This window comes from Mauremys reevesii, linkage group 8 (genome assembly GCF_016161935.1).
Source record: "Mauremys reevesii isolate NIE-2019 linkage group 8, ASM1616193v1, whole genome shotgun sequence".
Lineage (NCBI taxonomy): Eukaryota > Metazoa > Chordata > Testudines > Geoemydidae > Mauremys > Mauremys reevesii.
Window position 1 is genome coordinate 93,851,892 of NC_052630.1, and position 13,678 is coordinate 93,865,569.

Consider the following 13,678-nt stretch of genomic DNA (forward strand, 5'->3'; position numbering starts at 1 on the left):
TCAAAAGTTTGGTTTAGGCCCCGGGTGGGGGCTTGGAGGGCACCTGGGGCTGATTTCCCCGGTTGCCCTACAGTCTACGCCGATTCACTCTGCCCCTGCGCCTATTATCGGGGCGCGGCCTGGGCTGGTATGGCTGTGGCCTGAAGGATCTCCGCTGGGTAACCGGCGTGTGTATGCCCAGGGAGCGAATAGTGACCCGACCATCCTTGAGGGTCTGCAGCCTTGCGTCTGTTTTTTCGGAAAACAGACCCTGGGTATCAAACGGTAAGTCCTGGATAGTGTGTTGGACTTCAGGCGGCAACGTGGAGGCCTGCGGCCATGAATTCTCCTCATGATCACCCCAGAGGCCAAAGTCCTGGCTCCTGAATCTTCAGAGTCCAGAGAGGCTTGGAGTGCCGACCGGGAGGCTTTCTTACCCTCCTCAATAAGGGCCGTGAATTCAGTCCGGGAGTCTGATGGCACCAGCTCAGTGAACTTTGACAGAGACACCAAGAGAGTATCTACTGAGGAGAGCCAGCTGGTTGGCAATCCTCAGTTGGAGGCCACTGGCTGAATAGACCTTCCGTCCCAAAAGATCCATCCGTCGCGCCTCTTTAGATTTCGGCGCTGGAGCTGGCTGTCCATGGCGCTCTCGATCATTAACAGACTGCACTACCAGTGAATCCGGAGCTGGGTGTGTATACAGATACTCATACCCTCTGGATGGGACCGAGTATTTCCTTTCCAGCCCCCGAGCAGTGGGAGGGATGGAAGCCGGCGACTGCCAAATAGTATCTGCATTTCTCTGGATGGTGCGAATAAAGGGTAAAGCCACCCGAAGAGGCGCATCAGCCCCGATTATGCTGACCGCAGGGTCATCATCCTCTGCCACCTCCTCAACGGGCAGGTTAATGTTTTGGGCCACCCCGTCGAAGTAAGTCCTGGTGGGCTCGGAGGTCAATCAGGGGAGGGCCCGATGACGACGCCCCCGCCACCACCTCATCCGGCGAGGAAGACGATGACAGGCCCGGGACTAGGGTGTCCGGTGGGGGCTCGTCAATTTGCTGCGAAGTCTCCGCGACCGGGGGATGCTCGGACACTACAGGTTGCGGAGGTTCCTCTACCAATGACGAGGGAGGAGGTCGGCTGACCATAGCCTCAGGTGCCCTGTGGTCAGCAGTTCTGGGGCACTGAGAGGGGGGTACCCCTTGCGCCTCATGATAGGTCCATGGGGTCCAGAAGCCCCACTGGGGGGGACCCTGGTCCTGCCCTTGAGGGTCGGTGCATGGCTCAGCTACACTGTCCACTTGAGAGGAGACAGACGGCTGACGCGAAGGCCACGGCGGGGCGGAGAGACTGTGGGACTGCGCCATCGACGCTGCCGGTCTGTCCCTGGACGGTACCGGTCGTCACGGTGCCGGGAGCGAGATTGGGACCATCGACCGTGCCAGTGCCGGGAGGTCGACCGGGATCTCGATTCCCGGCAGTGGGAGCAGCTGCGGGATGAACGGTACCGGGAATGGTACCGAGATCCGGATCTGTGTCGATACCACCGGTCAGGAGAGCGGGACCGGGATCGTTTCCGGGAGTGCGACCGGTACCGCGATGGAGAGTGGTACCAGGACTGCGACCGGCGCTGAGATCTGGATCGGCGTGAAGGAGAACGTCTCCGGGACCGCGACCTGGAGTACCGTCTCTCTCGTCTGTCAGGGGAAGGAGGCCGCATGATAGCCGGCTTACCCACTGACTTCACAGCCCGCACCAGCAGTGCCGGGGGCCGGATACGCGGTGGCTCGGTGAGCGCTATCAGCTCTCTCGCCGTCGAAAAAGTTTCGGGTGTCGACGGGAGAGGCAGCTCGACCACGGTTTGCACCGGGGAGCAAGGCAGTACCAGACTCAACGGCTCTTGCGGTGCCAGAGTCAACGGTACAGCGCATGGTTTGGCCGCCGGCTGAGTCGGTGCCGGGGGTGTCGGAGCCGGTGGTTGGGTAAGCGGTCCTGGTGCAGATGCCTTGGAGGCCGTCTGCGCCAGCTTACGCTTCCTCACAGGAGAGAGGGAACGGTGCCGGGACGTCGGTGCCGGTTGCTGTTTTTTCATAGTCTCGGTACCGGACCGGCCAGGAACCGCTGGGGCGCTCCGTACCAAAGAGGACTGTGGAGTGGCTGGTGTCAGCACCGCAGGGCTAAGTGCCGACTCCATCAAGAGCTGCTTTAAACAAAAGTCTCGCTCTTTCTTTGTCCTCGGCTTAAACAACTTGCAAATAGGGCACTTATCTGCCCGATGAGACTCTCCTAAGCACCGCAGGCAGGAGTCGTGAGGGTCTCCAATCGGCATGGGCCGCTGACAGGCCGAGCAAGGCTTAAATCCCGGTGCCTTGGGCATGAGCCCGCACCGGTTCGGGAAAAGAAGGGCTAGGCCCCCCGATTTCCCCTAACTAACTAACTAATGAACTAATCTAACTATTTTTAAGAACTATATACAATAACTACAAAGAAGAAATCAGAGAGAAGCTAGGGCTGTGGAGGTCAAAGGAGCACTCCACCGTTCCAACGACCGTCACGAGCGGTAAGAAGGAACTGAGGAGCGGACGGGTCGGCTGGGGTACATATCCAGCGCTATAGCGGCGCCACTCCAGGGGGCGCCAGCCGACCCGCCGAGTGTTGCTAGGGTAAAAATCTTCCGACGAGCTGTGCACGCGGCGCGCGCACACCTAACTGGAATGCATAGGAGCAATCACTTGAAGAAGAACACTAACTTTTCTCTCACTTTTTGATGAGGGGTAGGGAGAACTAAAAGACAGGCGAGAAAGTGGGATTTTCCCTACCAACACAAAATTTAAAAAATGAAATTTCTTTGAAAAATGAGAAGTTTCAACCGAGATTGACACATTTCTGCAGGACTTTTTTTTTTTTCAAAAATACTTTTTTACTGAAAAAACATCAACCAGTTTTAGACGCATCCTGCTGCCTCTGACTCTTGCCAACCACCATTGTTCTCTTGCCCACTGTGATCTTTGATGAGAAGTCAATCCCCCTCTCCTGCCTGAAGTTTTTGTGGTGAGAGAGAACTCCTGAATCTTTAAAAAAAGTTAATACCAATACATTTTTAAAACCTGCCCACCTTGGGATTTGAATTCCTAACCTATATAACAGTACTACTTATATAGTACCTGCTTCCCTGAGAGTGGCTCAGAAAGCACATAGATGGTGGGCCAGGCAGGGAACTAGGGCAGAGTATTAACATTCCAGGTGGAACGGCCGGGTTGCTGATGGCGTTGGTTTAGTGCACATGTAGTTGAACGAAGGCGAGCTGAACGTTTCAGAGGCAAATTTAGAGTGGTTCTTAATTTTACTTTTGGTGTTTATTTTATGGTGTTTAGGTGCTTTAGAAATACTTCAGAGGGTCAGCTATTTTGTTGGCTGGCTGAGGCTCAGTGTAGCTAAAGAGCAGTTACATCCCTTAGTTTGCAACGTGGATAGTATTTTCAAGGGTAGTTTAAAAGTATTTGTTGAGCAATGTTGGATTTTGGCCCTATCATTCTTGAAAAGTGATTCCTCAAGAAATTCTAAGAGTAAAAGGAGTTAATTACATTTTTTTACAAATTTAAAAATAACTTTCTGCAAAAAAGTTCCAATAACTGACATTTTTAAGTTAATAAAGAGCACTTGTTTGTATTGTTATTTATATAGCTAATTTGTTTACTCAGAGTTGTACTAACAAGATAAAAGAACGCCAAGCCCAGGTTCTGAGCACTCAATGACATAATGCAATGCACACCTAACAGATCCTTGTAACTGTTTCACTGAAAGCCTTACGCTAACAGCAACATGAGTATAACCCTACCATCCAGAAAAATCCCCTACTAGAGTCCCATTGCTTATAAGTTCCATTCTATGCATCCGATATATACTCTTCTTATAAGTTCCATTCTATGCATCCGATATATACTCTTCTTATATGTTCCATTCTATGCATCCGATATTACTCTTCTTATATGTTCCATTCTATGCATCCAGTGAAGTGGGCTGTAGTCCACGAAAGCTTATGCTCAAATAAATTTGTTAGTCTCTAAGGTGCCACAAGTACTCCTGTCTTTTTTGCGGATACAGACTAATACGGATGCTACCCTGAAACCTGAGTGCTGTAACTGTACACAACACCCACTGAACACAAAAAGCACTTTTCCCTTCTCTAGATCTCCTATCTAAGAAGCTATGTATACAGCTGTAGATTCCATATCTCCTGGCTCCCACTACTGTGCCTACATGAAAAGACCATTTATCCTGCACTTGCAATAGTAGATGCTTAGTTCAAGAAAATATAATCACCATTATTTGAAAAGCAATTTCCCTTTGGCTCCTTCTTCTTTTTCCCGATCATTTGTGTGCATGAATGCTTGCATGTGCCTGTGCCTATTTTCTCTCATAAGGTTGCTCGGCTTCCTGAAATAGGGTAAGATTTCTGTGAATGGGGGTTCGTGAAGCCAGCCATTTTCACCAGTTCCCCCCAACCCCTGCCCAACCACCTGCTGAAAACCCGAGGAGTCAGTGGAATGGCATTAGAGTTCAGGACATTTTTCTTCCCCAGTCAAGCTGCATTGTTCTTTTCCTATTTATTCTGCTCTAAAACCTCATCAGCCTATTCCTGAACCAGATGGGAGGCTGGTGAGGAAAAATAGTTAATACAGTTCTGATGGATGCAATATAGTGCTGATGGCGATTTGGATGGGCTCCTTAATGATGGCATTAATGACACAAGAAGAGACTTTTGCTTTCATTGGAGGATTCGGTCTCAAACTCAGATAGAGGGTGTGTATTTCTGAGTTCATTTGGCAACTTCACAAGGACCGCTAAGGGGGCAAGAGTAGGTTAAAGAGGGGCCTAGTGCTAGTTTACGACAACCCCACCACCATACACTGATCTAGCACCTTTCAGCCCCAAGGAGCCCAAAGAGACTTACACACACAGTCCCCCCATGAAGCACAGCCAGCGCTGGTGACAGCCAGTTAGCAGCCATTGCATAGCACCCTGCCAACTTTGGGGACAAAGCAGACAATAGGCTGGAGTCTAGAAACCAGGTGTATGTGAGGGGAAATGGGCTTTTTACGCTTTGTCAGTTATTCTCCTATTACATTTCCTCTGCTGCTTCTTTCGTATGGTGAGAGTGGAACAGCAAAAGTAAAGGTGTGGCTACAGTTAAGATCCATTTACTCTGCCTACATTAGCAAACAAGATTTTTCTGAGTCCCTTCTCAAAGCGAACCCACCCCCGCCTCTGAAGAAATTAAATGTACATCATTTTTCCATGTAATCATTTTGCCAAGCAGGGAGGGCTTTCCAAGGATTTCTACCCATGTATACCCCGCCTGAGGGTGCAAACACAGGTCCCAGCATACATCCCGCCTGAGAAAGCCGAAACCTCTGGAGTTCAGTGAATATGCACCAAGGTAGCTCTCACTGCAGCTTCATCTTTTATACCTCCCCACAGCATAACGGGGGAATATGTGCTGGAGCCAGTCATAGAACCACGTGTTCTGCTCGTACCTTCATGTTCTCTAACTTACATTTGCCTGGGGGGCGGGGTTGGGCCACACCATAGATTAACAAACACACAGTTACAAATGTTTGCTGGTGCAGTGGGGGAGAAGGAGAGTGTTATTGGTGATGAGGTTAGGTTATGTGCAAAATAATCTCCGGCAGGTTGTCTATTTGCAGGTTTCTTCCAGTTTATTTTGCAAGTCTTGGCTATGGCTGCAGGCCTTTTCTCCTGATGCTTTTTTCACGTACGGCTGATGTACTTCACTGTGCATTTGTTTAATTTCACCTTGAGCACAAAGAACATATCCTGTGTTACTCAGGGCCTTCAGAACCCAAAGAAGTGATAATGTAACTGTTTCACTCCAGGCAGTGTCAGGAATAAATCAGTGGGAACACAGCACTTCAGGCTGATGAAAAATTGATACGAGTAAGAGATCACTTACCTAAAATGACAATTTATTAGCTGTAAGCACACTCACACATAAGCAATAGGTTTAGAACATCCCGCATAATTACCTAAAATCTGAGCTTGTATTGAGAAACTAGCAGCATGTCTGTGATGGCCGGTCTCTTCCCCGCCGGGGAGTATGATGTGAGGAAATTCTCTCAGAATAGCTTCAGAGAACTGCTCTGAAGTACACTCTATTACCTAGTCTTTTTATAGCTACCTTTTATACAACACATAGCTTATAGTGACCCCTACTGGGTCGTCACCTCTCCTAACTTCAGTAAACTACTTATCAACAAAACATTTCTAACAATCAGGGCCGGCTCCAGACCCCAGCGCGCCAAGCGTGCACTTGGGGCGGCGTGCTGCGGGAGGGCGGCAGGCGGCTCTGGTGGACCTCCCGCAGGCATGCCTGCGGAGGGTCCGCTGGTCCCGCGGCTTCGGTGGAGCATCTGCAGGCATGCCTGCGGGATGTCCACCGGAGCTGCGGGACCAGTGGACCCTCCACAGGCACGTCTGCAGGAGGTCCACCGGAGCCGCGGGACCGGCAACCACCAGAGCGCCCCCCCCCGCCCCGCAGCATGCCGCCCTGCTTGGGGCGGCGCAATTCCTAGAGCCGCACCTGCTAACAATCTTAGCTGTAATAAGCTTCTGTATAAAACACACTCAAACTCAAGGTCTCCATCCACTTATTTTCTTTCAGTCTCAATTTGTTAACTCTTTTCTCCCCTCCTCCCACTCTGATTAGCAGGAACTGCAAGCCTGCAGCTAGCATTTGACCTTGCCTCCAGAAATCCTGCTTCTTCATTTGAAGCCTCAACTAGATGGTGTTCTATTTTATTAATTCATGGTGGCTGAATGCGCACAGTATGCTGGCAATTAGCTTGATCAGAGTCTGGGGTAATAACACCCCTCCATTCTGGGGGCTCTTATTCGATAATTGCTTAGCAAGGCATTTCCCTCCCCTCGACTCCCCACACGCATATAGTTAGTATCTTGCATAGAAGGCTGTTCTGTGATGGCTCTTTTAGCATTTCAGATTTTTTTTCATGCATATCACTTATGCTCCTTTTCAGATTGCTCTTCCACTCTTACCGCAGCTGTGGCTAAGTATCTACCAAACAATTTCAAATAAAGTTCAGTGTCTGGCTAAAACCAGAATGTTCACAATGAAGAGCCAGCTGCTGACTCTCTAGCGCCCAGGGATTCTTCCAGGCAGAGGACTCCCTTTCTAGGCAAGCTAGCTGGCTCTAAGGTTGCTTTATGGCACCAGAGGGTCTGAGCTAATACATTTATAGAGAGAACATTAACTCTCTTCTTTATATTGTGAAGCAAGCTTCTACTCATGGATCTGTCCTGCTGGTCAAGGCCAACTGAGTGAGGCCTTGTAGCGGGATGATCCCCACTCCTGCCTGGGAGGGCTTAAAACAGCCCAGGAGAGGGCTGTTGCTGGAGTAAGTGGCTCCCAGGCTGATGGGGGGAAGTAGCCTCAGGTGTGGCCATGCCCCAATCAGGGCTCAGCTGGCCTTTATAAGAGGGCAGTGGGTCAGGTGCAGACAGCTTCTCTCTCTAGCCTTTGGAGATGGAGGGACCAGGCCACCTGGGGAGCTGAGGAAGGTACCAAGGGTTGAGCAGTGCTGGGGAAGGGCCAGGGAGCTGGGGAGCTCCAGCCTAGTAGAGTCCCGGGCTGCAAGTCGAAGGAAGGGCCCACTCAAAGGTACTAGGGCTGCCGAGGGGCAGCTCCATTATAGATAGAGGCAGCAGGTCCAAACCCAACCTTGCCTGTGGTGAGTGGCTTATACTGCAGTCTGCCCCAGGGAGCAGGTGCTAGTTGGTGACTGGCAGAAGCCTATGACTGAGGTGGGGGTAGGGGGTGGCAGTGGGGGTTCCCCGGGGAGGGAAGACCCAGATACTGAGGGATATACTGCCAGGGGGCAGCGCCCTGGTGTGCAAGGGGCACTGGATCCGCGAGGGACACAAGTGTCCTGGTGAAAGCAGGACACCGGCCTGCAGAGGGCGCTCTGACGGCTGGAGAGCTAATTCCCAGAAGGTACCAGAAGGAGGCCCCATGCTTATGGGCCTGTATTACACGGAGTGGCTCTCACATCTTTTACCACTTGCTCCATGCCCTCTGCTTACATCCCCTTCCTCTCCCTCCCCCAAATGTATGCCGTAAGGCTTAGCCCAGCCTTTCTATTTGAAAGAGTTTGGGCTAATACAATCTCTTTGGGAATTCCCGGCAGAAGGTCCTAGCAGCTCAGGAATGTACCCGCCAGACACCTGGCACGCAGTTGGGCAGCTAGTCCCTTGTGACGTGGCTACCCTCTATTTTCAGAGTGCTTGCATGAGCAGAACTAGCATGGCTATGCTGCCACCAGGCGGATTTACACCTCTAGCCTGATGTGCAGATATTGCCTTAGGGTCTGTCTACACTTCAAACATTGGTCTCACTACGTCGACGTGAGGGGTTCAGCCAGCAGTGCAGTTAATCCACCTCCCCAAGGGGCAGCAGTGAGGTCAATCAATGAACTCTTCCACTGACCTAGCACTGTTTACACTGGGGTTAGGGCAGCATATCTATGTCTTTTGGGGGTGCATGTTTCATGCCCTGGGGGACAGAGCTATGCTGAGGTCAGGTTCCACTGTAGTCAAGCCCTCACTGGTTACATAGAATCTACCCCACAGAGCCTTCATTTAAGATGTTCACCCACTTTCTCCCTGCTGACACTCCAAGCCCTGATTTCTATGTTGCTTACAATACACACTGGGCTGTTAGCGACCGTGAGGCTATTCAGTTGCATTAGGGTTCTGCCCGCTAGCCTAGCCCCCTCACCCACCAGAACCTTTCCGTACCTCTCCCCTCCATGCAAGGGCTGGTTTCCAATCTTGAGGCACTAAGGCCCTAACCCTCCCCTATAATTCTCATTATGCACCACATAATAGGTGTGCCTCAGTCTGTCTCCCTTAGCTGGACAGTACATGAGTATCCTAGAGGGTCTTTAAGCATTGTAAGTATATATTCATTTAGTGAGCAAAGAACATGACATATACCCCTCGTTGCATTAGGAAGATGTCTCTCTGTATTTTATGTTGTATATGCATCCTACATGAACATTTCATTATCGATGTGTAGGATAACAGGATGGTAGCCATGTTTACCTGTAACAGATCTCTGCCTTACTCTGCCACAAGCTATTTCTGCTTTTCCTTGGCCTGCTTGCTGTTGGCCGCCTTTTAGTGCATCTTCTTTTCTCCCCAGCTTTTGATGCTTTGTATGGCCCATGCCAGCTGGGGCCTCTTTACTGGCTACTCTCATCACATAGACAAAGCAACCACATCATTCCACGGTTTAAATTTGGCTCACGGTTGGAGGAGATGCGGTGAGACCATTACAGAAGGTGTGCAGGTTTGGATTGCTGCCAGAGGGAGTCACCCAGTCCCAGTCATGGTTACTTCCAGAGAAACAAACAAACACAATCTGATGCTGTTGGCAGCCTAGCTGCTGGCAGATGGAAAGCTGATGTGCCTACAGACTGACCCTGAAGAACTACCCTTAGGTGTGAGAATCTTGAGTCCTTAGCCAGGTTCCTCACATTTCTTAATGTTGCCAGTAGCTAACTGCATGACAGGCTCTCAGCCCAAAACGTAACTCGTGGGAAGTTCAATGGCAATGCCACACAAAGACTTAGGAAATGCATTTCGACTTTGGAATAACAGCTTTGGGGGCGTTTTGTTCCCTTTCTTAATAATCACAATGTAAAAACTGTTAATAACAGTTTGTAAGACAGGAGTATTGTAATACAGGAGGCCCCAAGTCCAATTGGGACTCTAACACCCCGAAGTCCCTGCTCTGGAGAACTAACAGTTCAAACAAACAAGATAGACAGAGGGAGAATATTCTGATCCCCATTTTAGTGATGGGGAACTGAGGAGAAGAGAGAGACTAAGTGACCTGCTGAAGGCCACAGAGGAAGACATGAGCAGTGCAGGCGGTTTTCTGCGCCTAAGCAGTCATAGCGCCCGAAGCGCGGCGAGAGCGCGGGCGCAGCAGCCGGGAGCCGGACTGCAGCCCCGCTGGCCTCTGGTGGCGTGGCTTGCTGGTACCCCCGCGCGGACGTGCCCAGGACGCGGGCGCGGGATGCGGAGCCGGCCGTGCTCTGCGCGCGCGCGAGGTCCGGGCGACCGACGCCGCCGCCGCATGCATGAGCGCGGGGGAGCGCACTCGCGCTTGGCTGGACCTCTCGCAGGCATGACCTGCGCAGGTCCAGCAGCCCAGCCTGCCGCCCCCTCCGGCGCAGGGCCCGCAGATTTGGCGGCAGGAGGCAGCAGTTTTTGCTGGTGCCTAGAGCCGCCCCTGAGTGCAGGGCATTGCACCCATGTGTCTTGAGTCCCAGTCCTAGTGGCTGGACCGTAAGATCATACATCCTCTCAACTTTTCTCAATACCCCCTCCCCTCACATCAAATTTATATATAAAACCCTCCAAGTCATTTCTTTCCTAGCTTTCATCATTTGCAGATGACACTAAACTGCTCAAGATAGTTAAGACCAAAGCAGACTGTGAAGAACTTCAAAAAGATCTCTCAAAACTAAGTGACTGGGCAACAAAATGGCAAATGACATTTAATGTGGATAAATGTAAAGTAATGCACATTGGAAAAAATAACCCCAACTATACATACAATATGATGGGGGCTAATTTAGCTACAACGAGTCGGGAAAAAGATCTTGGAGTCATCGTGGACAGTTCTCTGAAGATGTCCACGCACTGTGCAGAGGCAGTCAAAAAAGTAAACAGGATGTTAGGAATCATTAAAAAGGGGATAGAGAATAAGATGGAGAATATCTTATTGCCCTTGTATAAATCCATGGTACGCCCACATCTCGAATACTGTGTACAGATGTGGTCTCCTTATCTCAAAAAAGATATACTGGCATTGGAAAACGTTCAGAGAGGGGCAACTAAAATGATTAGGGGTTTGGAACAGGTCCCATATGAGGAGAGATTAAAGGGGCTAGGACTTTTCAGTTTTGAAAAGAAAAGACTAAGGGGGGATATGATAGAGGTATATAAAATCATGAGTGAAGTGGAGAAAGTGAATAAGGAAAAGTTATTTACTTGTTCCCATAATATAAGAACTAGGGGCCACCAAATGAAATTGATAGGCAGCAGGTTTAAAACAAATAAAAGGAAGTTCTTCTTCACCCAGCGCACAGTCAACTTGTGGAACTCCTTGCCCGAGGAGGTTGTGAAGGCTAGGACTATAGCAGGGTTTAAAAGAGAACTGGATAAATTCACGGTGGTTAAGTCCATTAATGGCTATTAGCCAGGATGGGTAAGGAATGGTGTCCCTAGCCTCTGTTTGTCAGAGGGTGGAGATGGATGGCAGGAGAGAGATCACTTGATCATTGCCTGTTAGGTTCACTCCCTCTGGGGCACCTGGCATTAGCCACTGTTGGTAGGCAGGAAACTGGGCTAGATGGACCTTTGGTCTGACCCAGTACGGCCGTTCTTAGGATCTTTCTCAACAACATTGTCTTTGACTGTATGACAGCTTTTAGTTAACATGCACAAAGAGCACGTCTGCTATTTAAATAAATAAAGCATGTTTGTATGTTGGGGCCAAACATTCCCCTTCATGAAGAGGAGCTGTGATCCCTGAATGGTAGGTGTCCTTTTTAAGATGCCATTCCACCATATTCTGCCCTCCGGGAGACAGGACTGGTGGCAGGGAAGAGCAGTCAAGAGCGAGTTGACAATAGTTCAAGCATAAGATGGAGCTCCACGGAAAGCAAGCCAGCTCCCATGGATCTTGGCCTATTTATGCTTTTCCCCTATACCACTCTCTGCAGCACTTGTTCTCTTGTGTCTGCTGGGTTATCATTAGCTAGCCCTGCTTTCCGCCCTCCCCCCACCCCCAAGAGGAGGAGTTAGTGTGCTGCTTAGAGTTGTTCTACAGAGTGACTGAGGAGGCGTACAAAACGTGTACAGTTAGAGGGAATGTTACCTTTCCCCTCACTTCTCCTCATAAAATGCCCCACCCCCTACCCTAAGGCACCACAGGGATGCACATACCCCAATCTAGTTTTAATTTTACAGCCATTGTAGAAAGTGGTTGTTGTGTATTTGCATATTTATGTCACCTGGGAGAGTGCACTGGACCTCAGCATCATCTATTATTCAGAGTGTGGTCCAGGGCTATGAATCAGCTGTACGCATTTTAACAGATTATTTTAGGTCTAGTTCATTTTCAGTTTGTTAGATAGTTGTGGTTATATTTTACAAGTTTCCTAAAGTAAAACTGTAAACATGTCACAAGTATCTGGATTCTTTAATAACAAGGAGTCCGGTGGCACCTTAAAGACTAACAGATTTATTTGGGCATAAGCTTTTGTGGGTAAAAAATCCACTTCTGAAGAGGTTTTTTTACCCATGAAAGCTTATGCCCAAATAAATCTGTTAGTCTTTAAGGTGCCACTGGACTCCTGGTTGTTTTTGTGGATACAGACTAACACGGCTACCCCTGATACTTGGATCTTCTAACGTACTTGTCATTGTGCAGCATTTTACCAGGGAGAATCAGAACTGCACTTTTGGCTATGCACTTACAGTATTAAATATAATGTTAAACTAGAGGTTGGGTGGCTAACAGCAGTGTCTTAGCTCCAGGGGCAGTCCCAGACTTTGCTGAAGCTGTTTATCATAACAGCTACATGTCATTCAGGCTATATGAGGGCACAGTTAAATGGCTCTTTGGTTCAATGGTTTCCATTGTTTTGGCTGAGGCCCTCCTGGAGACTGATAAACATCACTGCCCAAAATTAGACTGAATGCAAATGTGGCAGCTGGGGATTAACTGGGTGGAGATGTGTGTGTCTATATGTCAGTACCAGTCAGAGGCAGCTAGAAAGCAAGGGATGAGGACCAGAAGACAAACGAGACAGCCAGAGAAGCGCCTAGTAGCTGCTCTAAGAGAAAGGCAAGAGCGCTTTTTTGGGCAGTGTGCTGGCTATAAGAAAGCCTGGGAATTATAAGCAAGGAAACTACTTGAATGATCATCCAGTAGTCAGGGAAACAGGACTTTACACATTCTTTACAAATAAACAGGATTGTCTATATATAAAAACAACCCTGCCTGAGCAATTTCTCCTCCAAATGGAAACATCCCTCAAAGCCCCCCTGTCTACTGGCTAACCTCTCAGGCAAAAAAAAAGGGGTGACAATAATAAGTTACAGGAAAGTAGTAATATTTTGGCAAAGCTAGTAAGCAATGAAATACATACATTGATTTACTGACTACAGGGCAGACAGCTCAGGAAGACATTGTACCAAACGCTGTACAAATGCATAAAGGACATCATCATCATCAACCTCATTAGCTGTATTGTAGTCACACAAGATCAGGGCCTTATTCTGCGAGGCACTGAGTCAGAAGTCCATCCAAAAGTGACAGAAAAAAAAAGTACCAGAAAGAAACTATTATTTATTACCTCTGTTTACAGATGACTTGCCCAAGGTCACACAGGGAGTTTGTAGCAGACCAGTGAACCAAACCCAGATTTCCCGAGTGTCTTAACAAGACACATCCTGCCCCTCTTTGAAAATAAGCTTTATACCTGTACATTACAGAGGATGCTGGATTTTTGGGGGGGGAGGGATGGGAGGAGAAGAGGCATGAAACATTGCACAGGTAAAATACAGTGTGTGCTTTTGG